This window comes from Rousettus aegyptiacus, unplaced genomic scaffold (genome assembly GCF_014176215.1).
Source record: "Rousettus aegyptiacus isolate mRouAeg1 unplaced genomic scaffold, mRouAeg1.p scaffold_m13_p_8, whole genome shotgun sequence".
Classification (NCBI taxonomy): domain Eukaryota; kingdom Metazoa; phylum Chordata; class Mammalia; order Chiroptera; family Pteropodidae; genus Rousettus; species Rousettus aegyptiacus.
In genome coordinates this window covers 66,089,634-66,117,009 of record NW_023416311.1, presented here as the reverse complement: position 1 = coordinate 66,117,009, position 27,376 = coordinate 66,089,634, and the positions used below count along the sequence as shown (strand labels likewise).

At 39.5% G+C, this 27,376-nt stretch overlaps 1 protein-coding gene across 2 annotated transcripts in view; it reads left to right on the top strand.

The window, feature by feature from the left end:
* THBS4 (thrombospondin 4) overlaps window positions 1-27,376 on the top strand; it is a 169,250-nt gene that overhangs the window by 22,575 nt on the left and 119,299 nt on the right. Inside the window, exon 2 of one of the 2 annotated variants that reach the window (XM_016118914.2) lies at window positions 13,026-13,118. The gene's annotated coding sequence lies outside the window, so the exon portion shown is untranslated. Of the gene's footprint in view, window positions 1-13,025; window positions 13,119-27,376 lie in introns of those variants that run through there. The other variant, XM_016118915.2, reaches the window with a different exon arrangement.

Here is a 27,376-nt window from a genome sequence, read left to right as displayed (position 1 = left end):
TAAAGCCCACCTTTGGTCAATTTTGGTATAGACACATGACAAAGCTTTGTTTTTCTGGAAGTGGCAGAATAGTCAGGACTTGGTGATTGGTTTGAAAGATCTGGACAGGGAAGAATTTTCAAGAATGATGCCCAAGCTGCTGGCTTGGGTAACTAGGTAGGTGGAGAAGATGTTCAGTGATACAGGGGACACAGGAGGAGGAGGAACAAGGTTCCTAGGAAAATAGTGAATTTGTCTCTGAACATGAGGAATTTGAAGGGCCTGTCAGACATCCATACAGAGCTGATTAACAGGCAACTGGAGATATGCGTGGAACTCAAAAGAGAGATCTAGAAATTGAAATTTGAAGCCAACTGAACATGACTCAGGCAAAACTATTCTCAGCTAAGTTTGAGACCCTTGCAATATAATTTGACCCAGGAATAGTCAAATGTTTCTTAGTATCTTAATGATTTCCTCATTGAGAATAGAACATGTCAACTTTGAAAGCAAATCAATATTCACTGTGGTGAATTTTGCCCTTGGGTAATTTAGGAAAAAATCAGCCATAGCTAATGCTGAAAAACCAAAAGGGCATGAAGAACCTTTCACCTTATTCCTACCAGGGTCCAAAGTATATTGGGTACTCAGTAACTTTGTGGAAGGAACAAATGGTTAAATATGCCGATTCCCCATACCCTTCCCCCAAATGTGTCCTCATCACATAATGAAATTGAAAATACAAAGACTGAAAGTACTTTTTTCAAAGGATCATCCCCAAGTACTTCTCGGAGGGTAATATAGCAACCACAATTGGTCACACAATTCTTCCAGTGAAATAATTTTTAGTAAAAGACAAGAACAAGCATGAGAGAAAGTGGGAAGGATGGAAAGGGGACAGGGAGCCACAGAAATCAGGCTTCCTCCTTCCCATCTTTTCCTGAGGCTGATCTGGCCTGAAGGGATGGGGCCATTCATCCAGAGCACTCTTAAAGATACCAAAAAATGTCCTTCCCATCTTTTACATTACTCGCTTTCAAATGTGCTTCTGGAAAAACTTCCCCACAATCCCCACCCTAGGAATATCAACTGAGTCTGAAGGCCCACCTACCACCTCTACTTATTTTTTTTAAGTTTCTTCACAACATTGATCTTTGTGACTAAGCAGCAGCTTAAAAAGCCAAGGAACAGCATGCCTCCCCCAACAGTGATTTTGAAACCTCTCAGAGGACTAATGAGATCCTAGAGTTTACATAGGGTGCCACATCTTTTTGGGGTGGGGAATGTGGAGATAGAGGAGTGCTGGGGATACGAAAGCCTTTGTTGCAGCTACAGACATGTTAACAAAAGCTCTCAGCCCAGCTGGAGTGAAAGGAGTTACAAACCTGGGTTGGAAGACTGCCCCCACCCTCCCTCCACTTTTGGCCTTTGCTCATTATTATGTTTCAGCTTCTTCTCTCCATAAGTCACTATTGGCTCCTGTCTTGATGAGCAGGAACTCAGCATAAACCTGTGCTTGGAACGTCAGTCTTTAGAGACTGAAATGTAATATTTCTGCAATAACCTTTCCCCTCATGTCTGCACACAGCCACCAGGAAGCAGCAATTCTGCAAGAAAAGTGTAGGGAGTGAGGCCACTCATGGGGGCCTACAAAATGCTTTTCCCTGATACAAGTAGATAATTAACAGAAACATCCTTGGGAGGAAGGGGGAGTTCCAAATGAACAGGTTGATAGCCTCAAGAAGGCACCTCTCTTTCACCAGCTTCCCTCCTCAGATTGCAGAAGCTCAATAAATATTTGTACTATATACTAGAGGTTGAGTTAGATTAACATGGTTGGCACAAAATAGGAGCCAAGCCATCTCCTGACTCTGCTTTGTTCCAATAATTCTAAGGTCCTGCTTTCAATAACATTTAGGATAAAGGCTCTACCAGATTTTCTCTCCCCATCCTCTAAAATGCTAGGAAATCCATTACTTGAGTTAAAATTATCCTCTTGCAAAGCAGACTCCAGAGACTTGGGCCATCTAACTCCAGCTGTTTTTTGTAACAAAGCAATCAGACTTCATTTAAATGGATGAGTGAGTGTTAATGGTGAAAATCGATCACTCTAAGAATAACCAATGAAGCAGGCTCTAAAATTCCCTGAAGACTGTTCCTCCTTCAGAAGATGTAGAGGTGTGGGGGAATGCAAGGTGCACAATCTAAGCAACACCTGTTGTTTGGAGAGCTGAGACTTTATTTGCTGAAATATATCTGAGGAGTCTGATCTGGTTTTCCTGTTTCCTTTGGGCTCTGGTGCTTGATTTGGCTTCGTGAGGTTCTCAAGGGACAGGTGCATTCCATCTACTGACGTCGTGTTTGCTCTGAGGTGACACGTTCTCATTAAGACAGCTATTTAAATATTGTGTCTTCCACTGTTTCAGTCTCTACATCTTCTTCCTTTCCCATTTTTCTTTTCTCCACTTGTCCCTTGGACCCAAATGGACTACTGAACACTCTTCTGCTTTCAGTCATCTACCTGTAACCCATGGGTATGGAATATGGTAATTACTTGATTCATCTGTCAATTCACTAGACTATAAACAGGAGCTAGTGAAAGCCAACAACTCCATTTTCCATTGGAAAATGCTCAGGGGCAGGCTAACAACAGAAGTGTTCTCAGGGGTAAAAAATTAACTGATGAGATTTCAGAGTGTGTGCTGGGGAGAACCAACAGGAGGCCTCTTACCTGAAAGCAAGGCCATTAGTCTATTCTACACCCAAACAGGATCTGAAGTGTAGATCAACACTTGTACTCCAGATTCTCCATTAGACTTCTTCAGCATTCTCTTAAAAGATAAGTGTATAACTGGGTTAGGGCATTTTATTTCTGAAGTGGAAGGAGTAGGGTACACTAGGAATTATGTAATTGTCATCATCACCATTGTTGTATGATAAAAAAAAAAAAAAGTGGCTTTTCTTTTCCCTAAGTTCCTGGGAGGTAACCTCTAAATCCCTGGAATTTCCTTAGGGATAGAAGTGTCTTTATTATTCATGGTGGGCCCTCCAGACCATAACTGAATTTGCACTAACAAGACAACTCAGATGAAGGCTGCCATGCCAGAAAGACTACTCATGAGAGTAGAGGGTAGGGGTTTTAGCACAGATAGTGAATAGATTTTTTTTCCTAGATGGTTATAAAACTGGAACTTATTTTTTTTTTCTGCCAAAAAAGTCCACAAATTCCTTCTCATCATTGAGGAGCGCCTCAGGATGTAAGCAAATTTAAAGATGTGGAACATGAAACTACACCCAGAAAGAAAATATTCCCAGGGTAATGAAAACAGGTATTTTATAGAGTGTGCATCAAATGTCCCAGAATTGTACAAATCTAGCAGGAAAAGAAAATTAAAGTTGTAGACCAACTTCATGAAAAGTATGTTTAAATGAGATCATTTTGTGTTATGCAGGACACAGAATCAATATTCCTAATATACTAATAGTTCTAATAAATTAATAAGAAAAGACTAACATTCCTATGGGGAAAAATGGCACAGTTCCCAGACAAGAAAATTTAAAAATCGAGGATACAAATGGCCATATCCACATGGAAAGATGTCTGGAAAAAACATTTCTGAAAAAAAATGCCAATTAAAAGTAATGAGATTTTTTTTTTTTTTTTTGCCTAAAATATTGGCAAAGATTAAAAATTTGATAAAACCTTGTGTTGGAGAAGTGAATTCTCTTATTAGCAGTGTTGGATGTGTAAATTGGTATAATCTTTCTGGTGGGACATTTGACACTATGTATCAAAATGGTACATTTGATTTCACCCATTAATGACATTTCTAGAAATTTATAATGTGATAATCAGGCAACTATAGACATAGACATACACACACACAAATACATACATGAATGCAATATATCTATTAGTTGATGGTTAAAACAGATTATGGTACATTCCACATATAGAATAATATGCAACCATTAGTAATTAAGATAAAGATGTACATTATTAGTTGCTAAAAGCATTCTTCAATAAAAAAGCATTTTTAATGTATTTCTTTAACAAAGCATGCATAGCATATTTCCATTTTAATTATGTGTGTGTGTACACACATACAGGAAAAAAAGTCTGGGTGAATATTTGGCAAATGTTAGCAATTTTGCAATTTGTGAGGTAGAATTACAGATGATTTTCACTTTTGTTAGAATTTTTAGGTCCATAGCAAGATTAAGAGGAAGGTGTAAGATTCCCGATATACTCTCTGCCTTCATCACACATGCATGGTATCCTCCATTATCAACATCCACCACCAAAGTAGAACATTCGCTACAATGGATAAACTTATTTTGACAAATCATAATCACCAAGTCCATAGTTTACCTTAGAGTTCATTCTTGGTGTTGTATATTCTACGAATTTGAATAAATGTATAATGATATGTATCCACCATTATAGTATAGAGTATCTGACTGCCCTAAAAATTGTCTATGGTTTGCACAGAGATGAATAAAATTCTCTATTCATCCCTCTCCACCATGCACCACACATTCTCTCAGCCTCTGGCAACCACTGATCTTTTACAGTCTTTATGGTTTTGCCTTTTTCAGAAAGTCATACAGTTGGAATCATAGAGTATGTAGCCTTTTCAGATCGACTTCTTTCACCTACCAATATACATTTAAGTTTCCATGTTTTTCCATGTCTTGAGAGCTCTTTTCTTTTTAGCACTGGATAATAATCCATTGTCTGGATGTATCACAATTTATTTGTCCATTCATCTATAAATAAAGCTGTTATAAACACATTTGCAGGTAATTGTGTGAACATAAATTTTAACTCCTTTGCTTAAATAGTAGGGAGTGTGATTACTGGATCATATGGTAAAAGTATGTTTATTTTTGTAAGAAACCACCAAACTGTCTTTCGAAGTGACTATACCATTTTATATCCTCAGTAATGAGTGAGAGTTCCTTTTGCTCCACATTCTTGCCAGCATTTGGTTGTTAAGGTTCTAGATTTTGGGCATTCTAATACGTGTGTGGTGATAACTCATTATTATCTTGATTTTCATCTCCCTGTTGACATATGATGTGGAGCATCTTTTCATATGCTATTGGCTATCTCTATATCTTCATTGGTGAGATGTCTGTTCAGGTCTTTGACCAATTTTTAATTGGGTTGTTCATTTTCTAATTATTGAATTTTAAGAGTTCTTTGTATATTTTGGATATCAGTCCTTTATTAGGTGTCTTCTTTTGCAAATATTTAATCTCAGTCTGTGTCTTGTCTTCTCATTCTCTTGACACTGGTTTTTTCAGAGCAGAAATTTTTAATTTTATTGAAGTCCAGCTTATCAATTATTTTTTCATAGATCACATTCTTGTTGTATCTAAAAAGTCATTGCCATATTCAAGACCACATAGGTTTTCTCCTATGATCTCTTCTAGGCATTTTATAGTTTCATGTTTTACATCTTAGGTCTCTGATAATTTTGAATTAATGGTCTATGGTCATTTTGAGTTAATTTTGTGAAAGGTGTAAGGTCTGTGTCTAGATTCTTTTATTTTTATTTTTTTGCATGTGGTTGTCCAGTTTGTTCCAGTACCATTTTTGAAAAAGACTATCTTTGCTCCAGGGTACTGTCTTTGTTTCTTTGTCAAAGATGAGTTGACTGTATTTAAGTGGGTCTAGTTTTGGGCTCTCTCTTCTGTTCCATTTATCTATTTGTCTATTCTTGCACAAAAACCACGCTGTCTTGATTACTATAGCTTTGTGGTAAGTCTTGAAGTCAAGTAATATCAGTATTCAATTTCCTTCAATATCATGTGGGATGCTCTGGGTCTTTTGCCTCTCCGTATAAACCTTACAATGAGTTTCTCAGTATCCACAAAATAACTTGCTGGGATTTTCATTAAAATTGCACTAAATTTATAGACTAAATTGGAATGAACTAATATCTTTATAATGTTGATTCTTTCTATACTTGAGCAACGAATATCTCTCTGTTTATTTAGTTCTTTGATTTCATTCATCAGAGTTTTGTAGTTTTCCTCTTACAAATCTTATACGTATTAGTTAGATTTATACTTAAGTATTTAATTTTTGGTATGCTAATGTAACTGATATTTTGATTTAATTTCAAATTCTCTTGTTTATTGTTAGTATATAGGAAAATTGTTGATTTTTGCATATTAACCTTTATCCGGCAACCTTGCTATAATCACTTATTATTTTCAGGAGTTTATCTGTCAGTTCTTTCAGATTTTCTACATAGACAATCATGTTATCTGTAAACAAAGACAGTTTTATTTCTTCCTTCCTAGTCTTTATACCTTTTACTTCTTTTCCTTATCTTATTGCATTGCTTGAACTTCCAGTAAAACGTTAAAAAGGAGTGGTGAGAAGTCAGTACCCAACTTCGGATTTCTCACCGTTAAGTGTGATGATAGCTGTAGGATTTTTTTTGTAGTCTGTCAAATTGAGGAAGTTTCCCTCTATTTTTTAGTTTTCTAAAGAGTGTTTATCATGAATGGATAAATCCAAAATGAATCCAACAGCTATTGATATGATCATATAATTTTTCTTCTTTAGCCTGTTGGCATGATGGATTATAATAGATTTTGAATGTTTAACCATCCTTGCACACCTGTGATAAATCTCACTTGGTTGTGCTGTATGATTCTTTTTATACATTGTTGGATTTTCTTTGATTATATTTTGTTGAGGACTCTTGCATCTATGTTCATGAAAGATAATGGTCTGTAGTTTTCTTATAATGTGTTTGTCTGAATTGCTTTTAGGGTAATGATGTCCCCATAGACTGAGTTAGAAAGTATTCTCTCCAATCCTATCCTCTGAAAGAGATTGTAGAGAATTGTTATAATTTCTTTAAATATTTGGTAGAATTCACTGGTGAACCTCCTGGGCCTGGTGCTTTCTGGTTTGGAAGGCCATTAATTGTTATTCAATTTCTTTAATAGACATGGCCTATTCAGTCTATTCCTTGTATGAGTTTTGGCAAGTTGTGTCATTTAAAGAATTGATCCATTTCATGTAGGCTATTAAATTTGAGAGCGTAGACTTGTTCATAGTATTTCTTTATAATCTTTCAAATATCTGTGAGATTTGTAGTGACGTTTCCTCTTTCATTTCTGATATTAGTAATTTGTATCTTCTTTTTTCTTAGCCTGGCTAGAGCTTGTCAATTTTACTGATCTTTTCAAATAACTAGTTTTTGGTTTTGATGATTTTCTCTATTGATTTCCTGCTTTTCATTTTATTGATTTCTGCTCTAATTCTTATTTCTTTTTTCTTATTTAATTGACTCTTTTTTCTTAATTTGCTAAGGTAGAAACTTAGTTTATTGATTTTAGATCTTTCTTCTAATATATGCATTCAATGCTATAAATTTCCCTCTAATCACTATTTTTACTGCTTCTCACAAATTTGGATAAGTTGTGTTCATTTTCATTTCATTCAAAATATTTTTAAATTTCTCTTGAGATTTCCTCTTTGACACGTGTTATTAAGTGTGTTCTTTACTCTCTACTCATTTTGGAATTTTCCAGTTATCTTTCTCTTTTTGATTTCTAATTTAATTCCATTGTGATCTGAGAGCAGACAATGTATCATTTCTATTCTAAATTTGTTTAAGTGTGTATTATGGCCCATAAAGTGGTCTGTTTTGGTGGATGTTCCATGTGAACTTAAGATTATATATTATGCTATTGTTGGATGAAGTAGTCTATTGATGTCAATTATATGTAGTTGATTAATGGTGTTATTGAGTTTAATATATCCTTCCCAATTTTCTGTCCGCTGGTGTGTTCATTTCTGCTAGAGGAGTGGTGAAGTATCCAATTAAGATAGTGGATTAATCAATTTCTCCTTGCAGTTCTATCAGTTTTTTCCCTCAGTTTGATGCTTTGTTGTTAGACACATACATGTTAAAGATTTTTATGCCTTCTTGGAAAATTGACTCCTTTGTCATTATGTAATGCCCTTCTTTAACCCTGATAATTTTCCTTGCTTTCAAGTTTGCTCTGCTTTCTTTTTAATTTTGAAGTGTTAACATGGTATATTTTTCTCAATCCATTTACTTTTAATCTTTTAATTATATGTGTCTTTACATTTAATTTAACTATGTATCTTTAATTATATGTATGTCTATATTTGAAATAGATTCCTTGTATACCATATGTAGCTGGGTCTTGTTTTTTGATGCATTCTGACAGTCTCTCTTTTAATTGGTGAATTTAGATTATTGATGTTCTAAGAGATGGTTGATATATTTAGATTAATATCTATCAGATTTGTTACTGTTTTCTATTTGTTGCCCATGTTCTTTTTTTTTTTTTGTCTTCCAAGCTTTGTCTGCCTTTTGTAGTTTTAACTGAGCATTTTATATAAATCCATTTTCTCTCCTTTCTTAGAATATAAGTTATACTTTAAAAAACTTTTTGCAGTGATTGTTCTAGAGTTTGCAATATACATTTACAATTAATCCAAGTCTACTTTTAAATAACACTATACTGCTTCATTGGTTGTGTAGGTACCTTATGATAAAATAATCATAATCCCTCCCTCCCTGCCCTGTACCATTACTGTTATTTATTTCACTTATATATAAATATGTAAGTATATGTATATGTCTATATACATAAGATACATACATAAATATACATAGTTGAATACTTTGTTGCTATTATTATTTTGAACAAACTGTATCTGGTAGTTTACCTAAGAATAAGAAAGTGAAAGTTTTTATTTGACCTGCATGTTTTCCTTCTTTGATGCTATTCTTTTCTTTATGTAGATCCAAGTTTCTGACTAATATCATTTTCCTTCTCTCTAAAGAATTTCTTTTTAAAATTTATTTCAAGGCATGTCTACTGGCAACAAATTTCTTCAATTTTTGTCTAAGTTTTCACTTCTCTTTCACTTTGGAGTGTTTCTGAGGGTTTGCTCCTCTCACCTTATATGGGAGAAAGGCTAGAGTAGGTTAGAATTAGATATTTCCCTTTGCCCAGGTCAGTTATGCTCTGATAATATCACAGCAGGTTAGGCTCTGGCTAATTAATTTCTTCCAAGGGCAGACCTTGTTAAAAAGAACAGAGTGCTCTGGCACATTTCAAAATGTTTCCTTTTCCCCTTCCCCTACAGGAAGCACAAGGAGATTTTTCTTCCATATTTACTATTTGGTCAAGCACCTGGAGGTAAATCTCACAAAATTGTGGAGTGCCACTCTCAATGACCAGGTGTCCCCAAAGTTTGTCCGATTGAGCTCCCAGTAATTTTTCAATTACAGTCCAGGTGTTCCTACCCCTGCATCAAATCCCACAGTGGTTTCTGTTCATGAGACTCTGCTCGGATGAGCCATGACTAGCTGTATTTGCTTGTCTCGCCAGTCTCGGGGGCAGCAGTTTGCCCTGTGTCCTCTCCTCTCTTTCAGAACCTAGAGGAGTTGATTTTTCAATCTGTTCAGCTTTTTGCTTTGTTAGGACAGAGTGGTGACTTCCAATCTTTGTACATGAAGATCCAGAAACTGAAAGTCCTTGAATTTTTTTTCGCAGTAAATGCACTTATTTCATAATAAAAAAAAAGTGATTTTATTTTGGAATTTAAAAAAATGAAGATTTTTAGAAATTGCAGACAGACAAGAGACAGTTCTCTGTAATTATTTAAGATCCTGATATTTAAAATTTTACCATTTTAATTCCATTTAACATGGTAAAAAACAAAAAACAGGAAGACCAAAAAAAGGATCTGTGAATAACGCAGAATGGCAAAAGTCTAAATGAAAATAATACATATTTTATTAATTACATGGCTAAGGGTTTTACCACATCTTCATAGAAAGAGGTAATTGAGGTTAACCTCAAAATCACAACTCTACTCTTAAAATTCAATAATAAAAACACAAATAATCCAATTTTAAAATGGGCAAATGATTTGACTAGACATTTTCGCAAGAATATATATCAATGGCCAATAAACTCATGAAAAGTTGTTCAACATTATTAGTTTTTAGGGAATTGCAAATCAAAATTCAATGAAATACCACTTCCCATTTACTAAAATGGCTATAATAAAAAAGACAGACAATAACAACTGTTGATGAGAACATGGAGAAATTGGAGCCCTCAAACCTTGCTGCTGGGAACATGAAATAGTATAGCCGCTTTGCAAAAACAGCTTGGCAGTTCCTTAAGAAGTTCAACATAGAGATACCATATGGCCCAGCAAATCTACTGCTAGGTATTTACCCAAGAGAATTGAAAAACATATGTCCACACAAAAAGTGTACACAAATGTTCATAATAACATTACATATAACAGCCAAAAAGTAGAAACAACCCAAATATTCCTCAACTGGTGAATAAACAAATTATGGTATATCTATACAATGAAATATTACTCATTAAAAGGAAGGACTAATACTTGCTAAACATGAATGAAATCTTGACTAGTATGCTAAGTGAAAGAAGTCAGGCACAAAAAGCCATATGTTGTTATGATTCCATCGATGTGAAATATTCAGAATAGGCAAATCGACAGAAGCAGAAAGCAGATCAGTGGTTTCCAAGCACTGAGGGGAGGGGAGGAACAACCAGTGACTGGTAATGGGTTAGGGTTTCTTTTTGGAGAGATGTAAATGTTCTGGATAGCGATGATAGTTAAACAACTCTGTGACTGTACTAAAGCCTGCTGAGTTCTAACTTAAAAATAAGTAAACAAAAAGATTTAGAGATTAAAAAACTTTTTATGATTTTTTTTTTATTGCATAAATACCTTACGTTAAAAAAATCCCGGAAACTACATGTAAGCAAAGAAAATAGTTATCAGTTATCCTACACTCAGAGATATGCGCTATGAATTTTTTGTTTTATGTCCTCCCAACTTTTAATTTTTTTTTCATGAAAATAAAAAATAAATACACAGAGTTCTGAATGTCAAATATTTCTTTTTAGACCACTGCTCAACTGTCATCTTGAACTTCCCTCTGTTTTCATCACGGAAATTCCCTTTGTTGTTCTCACAGTTATATTTATTTCTTGCTTCTTCAATCTTGTGTCTTCTTCTTTCTTGCTTTAATCCCTTGTTTGGAGGATATGCTGGAGCAGCACAGGTGACAGTCTGAGCAAAATGCCACACTGCTGTGTTCTGGGCCGGTGACCCTCTGGCCCTGGTGAACATGCTGGCCTGAGATCTCGCTTTGCCGTCATTCTGGAGATTCCTTTATTTCTCTCTTGTGTTGGATCTCAAATTTCCTTTATACTGCATCTTCATCTTTCTGAGTTTAATCCTTCTTTTGGGATAGCACATCCTCCAGAAGATTCCTGGGGAGGCGGGTGAGGGGGGTGAGGAAAGGGGAAGATCTATGGAGGGTAAATTTTTCGAGACCTTGATAGTTTAAAAATGCCTTTGTTCTGGGCTCACATTTGAGTGATAGTGTGGATACACTGCAATTTTTAGGTTCAGAATTTTAAAGGCATTCCTTATTTCCCTTTGGCTTCTACTGTTAGCGCATGGCAAGCCATTCCAATCTGGAAAATCATATACTTTGGCCTGGGAAATTTCTTGAATCATTTCATTGGCAGTTTCTTCCCTCTGTTTTCTGTTTTTGTCTTTCTGAAATGTCTTTGACTAATCCTCTCAATTTTCTCCTATTTTCTTTGCTTTTGTGCTTTACTTTCTAAGGGCAAGAGTACAACTTTATCTTCCATCTGTTCTTTGTTTTGCTATCACATTTCTTATTCCAGGAGCACTTCTGTTCTCTGAATATTCCTTTGAGTATGAGGATGGGACATATAATGTCCTATTCTTATTTTATGGATACAGTATCTTCTCTTAGCTCTCTAATATACTACTCATAATTGATTTCTTTTTTAAAAAGTATTATTCGCTCTACTTTTTCCAATGTATTTTCTTTGCATCTCTATCTTCCAAATTAGAAACTCTCCTCAGATATCTGGTGTTCTTTGACTGACTGGTTATGATTAAGATTCGGGAACTAAAAGGCTACTTGAAAGCTCTGAATATGTAGGTTGGGCTTGACAATCCTAAACTATTGGAGGGTGATCTGGGAGTGCCATTTGTTGGGGAAGACCCATGTTTAGGTCTTTCCTTTGGACTGGCCAAATAAACCAGAGAGTTTTCTTCCTATTTTCTTCAAAGAGGGTAAAGGACTATGTGCCATCATTCTAGAATGGAGGGGAGGGTTAGAAATTTGTACATTCACAAAATATATCTAATTACCCTGTTTTAGGTATTCACTGTGCCTGTCAATCCATTAACAGCCCCAGTTCCAGAAGAAGCTGGAACTACTTGTTCCCAAGATTTTGACTTTGGCTCTTAGCTTACCCCAGTACTGGTTTAAGATTATTCTTTCCTAGGTTTGGAAAGGCAGGATTATTTTGGCAGAAAAGCTGAGAACAAGAATCAAACTTAGCTTTGACATTTCTAAAGTGTAAACCCTGAAGGACCCATGGTGTAAAGTGTATGTCATTATACAAGAAAAACTATCTAAAACTTGGAAATAAGGCAAAAAATGATGTCTGCGTGACATTTCTAAAAAGTCTGTGAAGGGTCAGCTGAGTCACTCAGGGACTGTTTCTCTGGTTGTGGCCCAGACATTTTACAACCCTGTCAGCTAAAGATTAATTTGTAGAAAAATGATAAGGTGTGATGATATATTAGGGGTAGGAGGTATGTATGTGTGTGTGTGTGTGGGGGGGGTGCTGGTAGAGAAGATAACTCCAACATTTGTCTATAGAATATTAACTGGTTTTGTATCTCTTTAGCAATCTTATATCAGTATTTCTTTCCCCACTAACTATAATCCCTGTTTCTCAAATTTTCTTCAGAACTGCTCTTGTCTTGTGGCTGGTTCCTTCACTAATGAGTTAATAAAACTTCAGCATGAATCTTCCATCTATAAGTAGGGGAAATGTTTTTTAACAGTTTGAGAATTGTGTTTTTACACCATAAATGAAAGATCTGGAAGAACAGTGCTCAGTAATGATACACTGTTTTTCTGGATGTTTCTCCACAGATTGGGTAAAGCTCCCCCACGGCTGGGAGAGAAGAGAAAAGTCAGAAGAATGCCAAAGAGCTTAGAAACTGGAAGAGGTCTGAGCTACAGGATGTAAGTAATTTACTTTATATAAATTCCTACTTTACTTACTGTTGCATATTGTACTAATAATATTTAGTATGAACGTCTTTATAAGTCAACAAAAAATTCTTCTAAAGTAGGATTCTTCATTGCTACATAGCATTCTACAAGATGAGCTAGTTTAATGATTTGGAAAGACCACACATTTCTTCTTCTAATGGGTAGGCACAGTCAGTCAATTATTTTAGTTATTAAGTTCTGAGTTAAAAGAACAATTGTAGTCAACAACCTAGTGACCAGAGTTGGCAAAACCGAGTTAACTTCTTTTTCAGAAAACCCCTTGATAAAGCTAGTCATGTTTAATTCTGGCTGGCCAGACTAAGGCAACATCGATTTGACTCCTTACAAGGAGAGCTCTAGGAATGGGGGACAGCTGATTCAGGGAGCCTCCCTAATGCTTGTCTTACTAGTAAAACTCTGCTGCCTGCCCACCCCTAGTTGTGTTCATGCAGGGGTGTGCCTGATGGCTGCAGGCTGGTGGCGGGCTCCCCTCAGCCTATATAGAGTATAATAAATGTGCCTACTTGAAAAGGCATCAGGGAGACTTCTGTGGGCTTATGTAGTTGAAGGAAGGACTCCTAGCATGGACAGAGATACCAGTGTCTACAGAGCCCCAGCCCCGTGATGGTACCTGCAATGCCCTCAGCAGCCCCCAAAGTTGCACTTGGAAGCCAAAGCCTCAGAGTTGATCAATTAGCTTTCCTCAGGATTCTGGTTTTAATTATTCCTCATTTTGGAGGGGGAGCTTACATTTACCACAAATCAAAGCACCTTCAATTGAGATCTATGTTGGGATTTGGGGATATGCCTGCATATGTGTGTGTGCGTGTGTGTGTGTGCATGTGCGTGTGCATGCTCCTGTAGCTTTGAAAAGTAGTGTCTTTGGATCAAACAGCAGCACTTGGATCAATATAATTTCATCAAAACAGATTTCTCTTTACCTTGGTACTTTGTATATTTTATTCTAAAAATCAAAGACACGTAATCTATTCAACAAGGTAGCAAGAAACTTTTTTTAAAGCTTGTTTCAGGGAGAGAAACAAAATTCAAATTCCTAGTTTCTTTTTACAAATTCCTAGTCATCCCTCACCCCCAAGTGTTGAGAGAAAAAATATATTTACAATATAAGTCCTGAAAATAAATCACAGGCAAAAATGAACTGTTGCCCTGTTATTTTATCGTTTGATAGTGTTGCATTATATTCAGGGTGTATTATCTTCATTAGTTAGAAGAACAGAATTAGAATCATATGCAGACTTTCTTGGTAATTCATTTAATTTCCTGTTTTCTATCTTTTTGATGACTTCTGAGGAAGGCCTATTTAAAAAGTTTCAGAAACTTTGAAAATGGCCCAAAGAGCAAAGGAAACTTCTATTTTAATGCTTTGTGAGTTGATGAGCGGAATGCATTCCACAAAACCTAACTACCATTCCAAACTGCAAAAGGACGAAGTGGGGCTGAGTGAGAGAGCGGAGTGGGGACAAAGCCGTGGGTTCGGGGAACAGAGGTTAGCTGCTCATCTGCTTCATAAAAAATAATGATGATGTGTTTTCCATGTGCTAAGTGCTAGGATGAGTGATTGAAGTCCAGTTGTCTTAACTGGGTCAGAAAAATAACACCAGCTTCAGAAACGAATACGTAATAACATATGTAACTTTTACACATCAGAAAATAAACACGATCACACCATTAAGTCTCAAAAGTAAGAAAACTCTTTCCCCCGCTTGTAAAAGGAAACCTGGCCCAACCAAAAGAAACAGACTTCAACCCTCTGACCCTTCCCTTCCAGCCCCCTAACCTTCTCCACACAGATCCTGTAGACTGGGACAGTTGGCATTGGTCACAGAGGCAGTTAAAATGAATAAAACAGCTTCATGCTGGATTCCTGGATACCTGTGCAATGCATTTCCAAAAGACTCCAGGCTTTCCAGGCTGTAGGACACACCCCTTTCCCCTCACTTTCCTCCAGGAACAAGAAGGAATCCAGGAGCTGCCAGGAACATTGTGTCTCCATTCACAAAGCAGAAACCCTTGGAGGGGTGAGCTTCTATGATCATGTTATTAAATGTATTGTACCTTGTAGGGACAGTGGTCTTAACTGGGTTTGAAGTACAGAAATTGTTGATTCCAAGGGCACTTTCATCTTTGCTAAGATTATGTCCGCCTTCATCCTTAACCCTCCCCACTGAAAAAAGAACTGCAATACAATCGAAGGGCACATGCCAGAAAATCTGATTTGGAGACTATGTGATAAAATTTTGTCCGTCATGAAAAGAAAATGTTCTGTTTTTTCCATCATAAATGCTTTGGTTCCTGCCAAACCTCTTCTTATCCCAAATGTCTTAGAATATCTTGGTTTAACACAGCGGAGGAAGGGCCATACAAACACTGAGTTATAATTTAGCTCAACATATACTCATTGAGAACAATTATACTAAGAATACCTTCCTGAAATCCCTTCCCCTGCCACTGGTAAAATAGTGGTTGATACTAAGAATCTCATTTATTTATTTTTTTAATTCTCCCATTAAACAAGACCATAATGTTTCCACTTGGACTTTGCCATGGGCACACTGGGTTGGAATTGGAAAGTGTGGTCAGCCTTTCTCACGATGTGGCAGATCCTCATGGCCCTGGCCTGGCACCACCAGTTTGGGCATCTGGTTAGTGTTAGGGATCACACAGAGGGCCAGCCTGACTGCATGCTTACCAAGGCCAGGTGGTCATGCGACTCCTAGAGGACAGGGACTACCAGTGTCTGCCATGAAGTAGGTGGTCAATAAATGTTAAATGTTGAGATAAATACCTTAGAATCTGAAACCTCAATATCCGAATGAATGATCAGTGTTCACTTTATTGGCTATAAAAATAGACTCATTCTTTCATGTACTGGCTCAGAAGGGTGAGAGCTTGAGTCTTCGTGTAGTAGAGGAAGTTGCATAAGGCAAGTAAAACTCTGTTCTTTCTCAGACATGCCTGTCTCAAACATATTCTTTGTTTGTTTAATGGTTTCTGTTTCCCCTTGCCTTGCCTTAATCATTCGAACAAAAGGGCTTCTATCTGAGGCTCTTTGAGCCTTATATAGAAGGCTCCATCTAGCACCCCTGCTTTGCACACACTGCCGGCCGGGTCTCCCACCCCTAAATCTGTGTCTGGGTACAAAACTTCCTTGGGCTACCTCCACACCAGCTCACGTGCTTGGCGCTGGTTTGTATTTCTCTAGTTCTGATACCCAGGAAGGGAATTATACTTTTTTCCCCTCAAAACTCATTTTTCTTAGTGTTCGTATGTTAGTGCTCCTTACGCATGTGTGATAGGAGGGTTCTCAGGTTCTCCTTATTGAGCAAGTTCCTTCTATCTCCTTTATGTCATGGAAACAATATCCCGTTAAGTTCAGAGACTTTGTAAAGAGTAATGTCTGATCATTGAGGAATGAATTGCAGCAAAACTGGTATAGCTTAAAGTAAACAGACTGAGTTTATATTGATCATATAAATTAGGTTCCTCATTGTAGAATTCCAAAGACATTGCTTTCCTTACCTATAATCATTCATTGGTTATCATTATTTATGGAAGAATTATATTAGAATTATTAGATTTCTATCACTGAAAGGGAAACTCAGCTGCCTTCAAGGCCAGGCAGGTAACACAGATAAGTGACTCTGGCCAGGTGTAAGACAAGAGGGAGTAGTACAGACTGCAGTAAACTGGAGTCCTCGAGCCCCAGCGAGAGGTATTCAGATTCCATTTTAAAGAACTACCGAGATCCAAAACAAGCCATGTATAGGCTGAATTTAACCCAAAGCATGCCAGCTTACCAGCACTAGTCTAATGCTCTTCATTGTGCACCAGGAAATAAAATTTGGACTGAATGAGTAATTTGCTTGAGGTCATTTACCTACTTAGTCAAGACTAGCCTGGTCTTGGGTTTCTAATTTCAAGATCAGAGACTTTTCTTCCACCCCATGCTAGCCCTGCTACTTAAAACACCCCATTAAAATACAAAAAGGACCCACTTACTTGTTGTTCTGATTAAATTAAATGTGACCAAGCTCCTTGTCCCCAATTTGCTATTATACCACATTCTGAACGGCATCAGATTATGACGAGTTGGTCCAAAGCCAGAGCAGACAGGCAGTCCGAGTGCTATTTTAATGAAAAGCCTTGAGGACTTGCATAAGTGTGCAGCTCAAGTTTTCCCACCTCAGCAATGAACCTACGTAATTGCAGAAAGCCTTGTAAATCACTGAGAAAGTCAGAATCTGTCTCAGAGAGGGTTCCAGAAGGCCTGACACATCATTTTCCAGTCACAGGGTAGTTGGGGACCAGATTTTCACCTATGAAGCACCTTGAGAAATTCTTTTGACTCAGCTAATGAAGCCTGGCTAGAATCACTCTGACACATAGATTTCTCTGGCTCTACTGTGTGACCTCATACCGGGCCAAGATTTGCTTTTGGCCTTTCAGTGGCATTATGTCTGTCTTAAAGGAGTTCAGTTATGAAGGAAAAGTACAGTGTGGTGGGTGTGGTGGCAAGAACATGCTTTTGGAACTAGACAGACCCACTTGAATGCCCTCTCTACTGTTTCATTCAGTCAGCCAACAAACACTCCCTGAGTGCTGACTGTGTGCCAGGCACTGTTAGAGGCTCCAAAGAGACAGTGGTGAATGAAATAGAAAAGTCTCTGCCTTCATGAAGTTTCCATTTCAGTTGAGGGAGCCTGGCAATAAGTAAAGTAAGTACAGGTGACCCTTGAACAACACAGGTTTGAACTGCACGTGTCCACTTATATACAGATTTTTTTCAATAAATATATTGTCAGCTCTTCTTGTATCCCTTGTTTCACATTCATGGGTTCAACCAACCATGGATCAAAAAAAGTATTTTCATCCACGGTTGGGAATCCATGGATGCAGAGGGCTGACTATTTGTATTCTATGTCATTTCATACAAAGGACATGAGCATCCATTGACTTTGTAATCCATGGAGCCCTGGAATCAACTGCCTGCAGATACCAAGGGACAACTAAGGTTAAATTTGAGAGAAATTAAAAGTTATGAGTGGAGTTCAACTGCACAGGGGCATCAGTGCTCCTAATCTTTAAATTGTTCGAGAGTCAACTGTAATTAAATTATATAGTATGTTAGAAGGTGATGAGCGCTAGGGATAAAATTAAATAGGGGCAGAAAGTAGAGAGTGCAATTTAAGTAGTATGTTTTAAAAAGCCTCAGTAAGCAGGTGATATCTGAGCAAATACTTGAAGGGGATGAAGGAGTGAACTATAAAGATACATGGGGATGGGGTTCCATGCAAAGGCCCAGAAGGCAGAACGTACAAAGAACAGCATGGAGGGTTCAAGGAACTACGAGGAGCCCAGTCTGTGTGGATGGAATGGGGTGGGTTCCAATGGGGTGGTAGGAGAGAAGTTGATAGAGGCCATGCGGGGTGATCAAGCCATTGCAAGCATATTGTCCCTTGGGTGAAATGGGGAGCTGCTGCGGGGTATATTTTTAAGAATTTCCTAATGTACTGAATGAGAGCTCAGAGAAAAAGAATAGTCCAGAGTGTCCCCAAGTTTCCTGGCTTGAGCAAATGGAAGAGTGGAGGTGCCGTTAACCAAGACGAGAGGTCTGGGGGGAACTGGTTTCGGGGAGGAGCAAAATCAGTTCATTTTTGGGAATGTTAAGTAAAGATGATGAAGAAAGAGTTCATATGAGTCTGAAACACACAAGAGAAGCCTAAACTGAGAATGTAATTTGGGATTTAAAAAAATGGTGTTCAGAATTGTGGGAATCAATGATAACACCAAAGAGTGGACAGGGAAGAGAAGAGGGTCCAGGACTGAGCCCTGGGATATGTCAACATTAACAGTGCAAGCTGTCTATGAGCCTGTTTCTGTTTTGTTTGGTCCAAAATAGTCAAAGGAATATAAAGTACAGCATAGGGAATATAGTAAATAATATTGAAATAACTGTGTATAATGCCAGGTGTGTACTAGACTAATCAGGGAGATCACTTTGTAAATTGTACATTATATAAATGTCTAACCACTATGCTGTACCTGAAACTAATATAAAATAATATTGATTGTCAACTGTAATTGAAAAAAAAACTTTTTAAGTGCAAGATACCATTTAGAAGCTGGGTGGCTAGAGGGGCATCCAGCTTGGGACCTAGGCACTCATTCACCCAGCCCCTGACAGCTAAAAACCTAAACCTACCCCTCTCTAGGAATTGCCCTCAGATGAAGGGGGCTACTGCACCCAAAGTTATCCAAGGGACAGCCTGGGTTCAATAACCGGTCAGTTTGGGTGTTCAAAGCCGACCCCCTTGCCTCAATTCCGAACAACTCTGAGGGACCTTCCCAGCTCCAGAGCACTCCAGAGCACTCGAGGCCACTTGGTATACTCTCTTCACTGTTCAGCTTATAACCCATTGACTGTACACTCTCACAGGTGGAATTTCTAAGGGCAAACCTGTGTGTAAATCTCCATCTCAATTTCCCAAGGAATCTGTCTTAAAACATGGCTTTGAGCATAGTACTTGCCTTTAGAATTTCCCCCTGTATAATAGGGTAGTAATCATACCTACCTGGCAGGGTCGTTGCAGGAAAGGGGCAGGGAAGCTTATACAGAGCCTTAGACATTTCGTGCATAGCAGTGCACAGTTTAAATATCATTTCTGGTACCATTTAAGAGAATGCTTGTAGGGGAGAAAGTGTGTGGGTGAGAGGAACTAGTTAGAGGTTGTTGCAAAAAATGGTGACAGTGGACTTGAAGAAAAGTAAATCTCTTGCAGATATATTTTGAAGGGAGCTGTGATCGGACTTACTGAAGTGGGAAGTGAGGGAAAATAGAATCAAGAAGGGCTCTTATGTTGGGGGCTTGATCCACTGAGTGAACGATGATATCAGTTACAGAAATGGAAAAATAAAAAAACTGAAGGAAGAAGGAAGGATTTTAGGAGAAAACCAAGGTTCCTCTTAGGAAATGCTGTTTTAGAAACTCAAGAGCCTGTCATGGGACAGCCAGCTACATTCCTTGCCCAGACTCTATTGGGATTGCCTGAAGTTCTGGGGGCGCCCAGAGAGCCTGGGGGGGGGGGGCGGGCGGGGAAAAGGCCTGCAGTGCTGGGGGTGAGTAACCAGGCAGGGAGAGAACAAAGCATAAAGCAGCATTTGTCTCCAGCAAAGATCAACACTCAATGTTTTTGGAAACCGAAGCACACGAGCTTGAATGTCTGCAGCCCATGACCAGGAGAGATGTTCCCCAATGAGGAAAACAACGCTCAGTGAGCTTCCAGCATGCTGCCCTTGATCCCACAAAGAGTCCCTTCGTCCCACATGCCACTGGAATGGAAACCAGATTCAAAAGTGAGCCTAGCTGGGTACTGTTCAGACATCTGTGGGCAATCAGGGGCCTCCTTGTGCCTTTGGTCTGGCTCATGACTGGCTTCATGCTAAGGACAGCAAATTTCTTAGTGACCACTGGTCTGTCAAATCCAGAGTGTGCTTTTGGGACTCACTGGGCTTTGGGGATCTAAGATGGACAGAAACCTTGTTCCCTAGCCCAAGCACAGTGGGGAAATGAGATCACTGAACCCACAGGCCACTTTTTTCAAACAAGTGTCAGGTCCTAATGCTATTAGCTGTGAGTGCCACAAAAGTCCTGTCACTGGTCAACCTGGATCACATGGTTCCCATTTCTTGGCCCTGGGCCTCTTTTTTGGTCACCGTGACTTGGCCAGTTCTTAGTTGAATGAAATCGTGCACTCTCTATCCATCATGGACAAGTTTCTACTTCTACTTTTCTGTGCCATTGCGATTGTTTTAAAACACTACCCATCACCTCTGCAATAGCGCTGTTCTCATTAGCCATGAGAGACTGAACGTACAAATGGACAATGGCCAGATCACACAGAAAAATAGAACTCTGGCCCACAACCTGCAGCAACCTGCCAGGAAACCAACCATCTTATTGACAATAAACAGCCCAGGAAGCCAGCCTGCCATAAAGAAGCCAGATTGCTACCTCTAGTGACAATCCAGGAACCTGTATAATAACTTCTCTAATAATTAGCTCAAAATGGCCAGGACTCAATAACTTCTAGCTTCTCTAATTTTTAACCCTGCTTTCAATTTAGGACCAACCAGAGAAGCCAAATATGTACTTCTGCCATCGTAGAGAAGCCCTGTTTCTAGTTAGCTCAATTCCAACTTCCCCCTGCTACTAGCCTACCATCAGGGCATACCTGGTGGCTTCCCCTTTCTCTGCCTTACTTTGGGTCTCTGCCAAAATGCTGGTGACAGCGCTGACTCCCTTGCTAGCTCTGCACAAAGAGCCTTTGCTTTTCTTATTTGGTTAGTCTTTGTTTATTTCCACAGCCATTTATTGACTTCTACGAATTTCCAAAAATAATTTAATAGTGCATTTGGGCCGCCATATTGAGCCCCAGTGTAACAGTTAAGGTACAAATTAACTTACTGTAACAAAGTTAACAGAATATAACAGGAGTTTATTCCTTTCCCATATACCTACCTGTCTGTAGTAGGGGGTGATCGAGGGTGGGTAGACAACTCTTCCTTGAGGCCACTCAGAGACTCAGATTTTTTTTTTCTTGTTGCTATACTGCTCCTGGGGTATACAGGGAACACGCTGGCTCAGCCCTGTCCTGTCTGTGTTTTGGCCACAGGAAAGTAGAAAAGCTTCCCCTTCAATGATGTGATCTGGAAGTATGCATCATCATCTCTTAAAACTGGCCAGGACTTAGCCATGTGGCCACACCTAGCTGTCAAGGAGGCTGGGCAGTGTAGTCTCTACAGGTGCCTAGTGCCTGACGAATAGGGGGAAGTGTCAGAGGACAATTGACAGCCTCACCACATTATACTGAGTACTAAGGGATACAAAGCATGCATAGCTTCAAAGGCTAACCCATGATGATTCATGTCTAGCGTGAAGATTCAGTCTTCTAGCACAGCCTTCTCCAAAAGATCCCCTTTTCCTCCCCACAGTGTGCTCCTGCCAAACAGAGCTGTGCCATGCCCTTTCATAGGAACTGCTTCCAAAGTCAAATGAAGTCCTTTGAACATTTATTCCATGAACTTGTTTAAAGAATTTGGAAATCATGCTTCTGAATGCCGGTGAGGGTGAGGGAAAGGTTGGCACAGCCCCTACTGTTGGCAGGGTATTTCTCCACCATTGCACTTACCACCCTGTTGTCCTTAACAATTCATCTGCTCTGTTACCCAATTGTGAATTCAGTCAGGGACCAAGTCTGTCTTCTCCACCATTATATTCTCAGCATCTCTCCAGGCCTGGGCATCCAGAGTTTATGTTGGACAAGCAGACTGGGTCACAGCCCTTATTTATTGGGTCTCTTCATCTGCCAAGAAAGCACTCCCCCACCCCCGCTTTCCAAGTCCCCCCATGGGATATAGACTGCCCTTACCTGGCCCTATCATTCACCTAGTGGCAATACCTGTGAGTCCAGACAAGCACATTGGAGGAATAACAGTTTTAAGCTTATATCATTATTGTAATGGTTAATTTTATGGGGCAATTTGACTGGGCTAAGGGAGACCCAGATAGCTAGTGAACATTTCTGGGAGATTAGCATTTGAATGGGTAGACTGGGTAAGGTAGATCTCCCTTACCCATGCAAATGGGCATCTTCCAATTCACTGAGGGCCTGAATAGAATGAAAAGGCAGAGGAAATGTGAATTTTCTCCATCTGTATGGGCTGGGACATCCATCTCTTCCTGCCCATAGGCATTGTTACTCCTTGTTCTCAGGCTTTTGGACTTAGACTAAATTAAACCACCAACTTTCCTGTTTGTCCAGCATGCAGGCAGCAGATCGTGGGACTTCTTAGCCTCCAATTACATGAGCCAGTTTTTATAAGAATTCTTATCTATATCGATATCAATACTGATATCTATCTCTATCTCTAACTTATCTCTATCTCTATCTATCTCCTATTTTGTTCTGTTTCACTGGTGAACCCTGATTAATACAATTATAATCTGCTTGAGCTAACACAAATAGCACAGTCTCAGAGAAGCTACTGGGGGCCCATTCATATAGATTCAAGAACTGGGGAGACTTCTCCCCTGTAAAAGGAGGCCAGTTCTCAGGCCCATGTTGTCTGGTCACTGAATGTGACTTTGATCTGCTGTCCTGTCCCCTCGAATAGTGTGTTCTGTAGCTCATTTTGACCTGGCACAGTCAAATCCCTCCCCATACACCCTGGCCATGAATTAGTAGCTATTCCAGTGAATAGCAGGCTGTTTCCTCCCTGCCAACACAGAGCCTCATGCAAGGCGATCTCAGGCCTGTGGGTATCCTAAACAGTTTGAAATCTCTTCAAACCAGTTAAAGGTTTATTCAACATCTATTTAGAGAATAGGCTCAATTAGAGCTCCCTGTGTCAGAAGAGTTAATACAGAGGCTTCCTGGTGACAGCCTTCACCTCTCTTTTGTTGGTCTAAACAATTCAGCTCTGACCCCAACTTGCATCCTCTGCTCAGAAAAACAAAAACCCTGTATGACTTTTACTTAAACTAGCCCCATAGTAATCTCAATGCTTATCCTTAAGCAATTCATGAAATGATTCCTTTCAATTCTCTTCCTGGAAAGAGTTCTGGTAAATACAATATTTTTTCATCCTGTTCCATTTCCAGGAATGTTTTAGCATTTACTATAAATTGCTACATGTCTCCTAACCAAGATCTCATCTCAAACAGCCCAGCAGTACAGCCCCTCCCACCAACACCAGCCCAGCCATGGGCTTCTTCATCTTACCCAAGGCCCACACGTGCTGCTGTCTGCTTCACATCATGTGCTTGCTACCCTGGGATACTTATAGGAAAACAGCATCAACAAGTCACCTGCATTTCATGCCTCCTGTCCTCCAGAGAAGTAAAACAGGACAAACTAGGCTTGTGTGGGAGCGGGAAGACTGCCAATTACAATCTCTTAATTAAGGTTGTTAGTAAAAAGACTTGAACTATTTCCATTTTTAAACAAAGTGAAGATTTGATGTTAATTCTGACCTTAAAAAAATTTTTTTTAAAGAAAGGAAAAATAAAGAGATGATTTCAACCCCCAGAGCTGTGTTAAATGGAGCTCTCAGAGGAGCTGAGGTGGAAGGGCTTTTTTGCTTTTAACCAGACTCCAGACTGCTCACTGGATGCCAGATCCAGGTAGGCTGACTTGCTTTCCACAAGCGCACCAGATCCAGACGTCTCCAGCTCTACTTTGGAACAGCTTTCCCCCAGCTTTACACACTTAGTCTCAGTAATTTGGGGCAGAAGTTATTTAGGGGTTTCTTTACATTTAGACGATTGCATTGTTCACGTTTCAATACCTGCAAATACTGGAGAGAGTCCCAGTCTATTCCCATTATCTCTCCATTAGCATTTCCAGCTTCCCCTATCTGTTAATAAGAATGGAACTGTGGGTCGAAGTAATCGAAGTAATCGCTTCAGAAGCTAAATTATTTTGTGTATGTATGCAGTAACCATGCCGGGATTAGGACCACACTCCACTGATATAACAGAAGCATAAAGATGATGAATAGAAGTTGCATGCTTTGCAACCACAGAAAATAATTTTGGCTTATCCTCTCCGTACAAGTTTTACATTCTTTTTAATATCTGAATTTTAAAAGCAAAGACCGAGATAGTGGAGGATTTTTTTAAAAATAACTTAACATATTTAGTATAAGTACCACTCTGTGAATCATTTTGCCAGCAGGAGCAGGAAGAAGCAGGGAGATGGATAAGAGAAAACTGGGGAGTAGGTGGGAGAAAAAGGGGAACGTGTGGGCTGTTTTAGACTGTTTCAGGCAAGCATCTGGGTGGGGTGCATCTCAAACCAACCTGCTTCTTCATCGCAGTGAGTGGAGTTGTCATCATTTCCTCTTGCCCATGCCCCTCGCCTCTTCACCCACCACCACACAGAGTTCAGATTTCTTTTGGAGTCAGGGGAAGTTCTGTCTTCTGGATCTTCCACGAGCCCATGAAATAGCTTTCAACGCTTGTCCTGCAGGAATATGCACCTAGCAGAGAGGGAAGGCAAGAGTAGTGACTCATCATGATGAAGTTTTCACAAGTCTAAAAAGAAAAATAAGGATAATTATATATATATATATATATATATACACACATATATATATAATCGTAATCATAATATGTGTACATATGATGGTGTGAAAGTACTAATTCATTTGGGAGGAAACATTAGTCATTACACTGAGATTATGATTTTATCACTTATTTGGGGTCAAAAAGTTCTGTTATAGAAAAGGTATGACAGAAATGATAAGGTTTTGGGTTTGGTTTTTGGTTAATCTGTCATTTGACAAAATTGAAGTTGACTACCCTATGTAAGTTTCCCTCCCACCGCCTTGCTTCTTTTTTAAAACTTACTAATTTGGGAAATGGCAGTTCTGAGAAACCACCGGCCTAGAGCTGCATGTCTCAGTGGGCTCAGGCTTGAGCCTTTCAGTGGGTACCAGCTCCCAGAGGCCCTCTCAGCTTGCTTGGAAGGTGTGCCCCCCACTGCCTTCAGGCTCAGTTCGTGGAGTTCAAGACCAGGACTAGATGCGTGTGAGATGGAGTCTGGTGCCCCTTACCAACTCTTTTTCCTCTCATTCCATGCAAACCTCTTCCTGTGGGTCTTCTCTATCTCTTTTAGGGTTTCCTTCCAAGCTGGAGACATCATTATAAAGTCAGGGACATCCCTCTGGGCAACAGAACTTGCCAGGCTCCAGGCATCCCTCTCTTCAGGATTGGTGTGATACCTAGTCTGGGTTAGGATCCCCGGGGACCTGGCAAGGTGTGCTCACTGGGAGAATTGCTCTTCCACCCCCTTGCTCTCCATAGCCGCGCAATGCAGGCAGCTACACTGTCCACTCTGCACATAGCCAGACCTGGCAGGATTGGTGGGGCCTCTAACTGGTCACTGTGGGACAGCTGGGAGAGTGGCCATGGGCACTCTGAAGCTGAGCAGGACTGTCTCAATAATCATGGCCTCAAGAGAACTCTTTATCAACCCAAAAATGTATATTCAGTTTTCATCACGTAAGTGTGAACTCTTCATCATGCAATTTTTTTCTTTCTTTTGTGAGAGGGCAGCCATTTGTCATTCTTTGAAACTGGAGTTTGCAAAAAAACTAACTGCGCTCTTGGGAGGTGAACAGACCTCAACCACAAAGTCAGCTTCTGCTGCACACAGTATCAGAGAAAAGTGGGAATTTAGCAGTCTCTCTCTCTTGAGCAATGATGGTGAGGTGAAGTGAGGTGTATAGGGGATTACTTTTACATCTGATGTTTTTGGAGGGCCACCTAAACTGTTTTAAAAGTTAACCAGATAATTGCCCAAGGAGTATATCACAGGCACCTATGCAGATATAAGGGGGTGAATGGAAAGACACAAACACTTTTTCAAGCCTCAGTTGACCTGGCATTTGCCAGCACCCATTAGCTAAAGTCAGCCACATAACCTGGCCCAGAATCGAAGGGAGGGGTGCTATAAAGTTACCCAGTGAAGGATGTGGATACAGGGAGGGAGGAAGGATTGGGAGTATTAAAGCTGTCAGTCTACAACACTATGCTTTTTAGGTTTCTATTAAGACCAAATGTGAATTTGGAGAAAGAAGAGACGTGTCTTAGGAACAATACCTTTTTTTCCTTTCACTTTCCTATCACACACCTGTGATCCCCCAACAGGCAGCCCCGTGAAACTTGCATATGGCGATGGGTATGTTTGTGGGTAATTATTAATGAACAACAACAACAAACAACTCTCAGGAATCCCTCAAGGTATGCAGAGGTGATGTCGCCTAGTGTTGCTGTTTACATGAAAGGAAAGTGTATTTCTCATACCTACACATCAAAAATCATGAAGTGTTTACAGCCAAACAAATCCGATTTGAGCAGCACATCTGTTGCCGGCGTCTTCCACAGCTGTGTTATAGTAGCAGTTCTCCTCTCCCACATCCACATCACCCTCACTAGACACTTTGAGTGCCTGGAGGCTCAGTGACAGCATCTGTGAGTGGAGATGTTACTCCCGTGGTGGAGGGGACAGCGCAGGGCACGCAGGGCCTAATGGAGACTGGGTGACTTATGCAATGGGCGATTTGGGTTTGAGCTCTGGTTCTGTCACTTCCTGGCTCAGAGGCTGAGGACTCCTTGATTTCAGGTAAGTGGAGCCAAGCTCAAG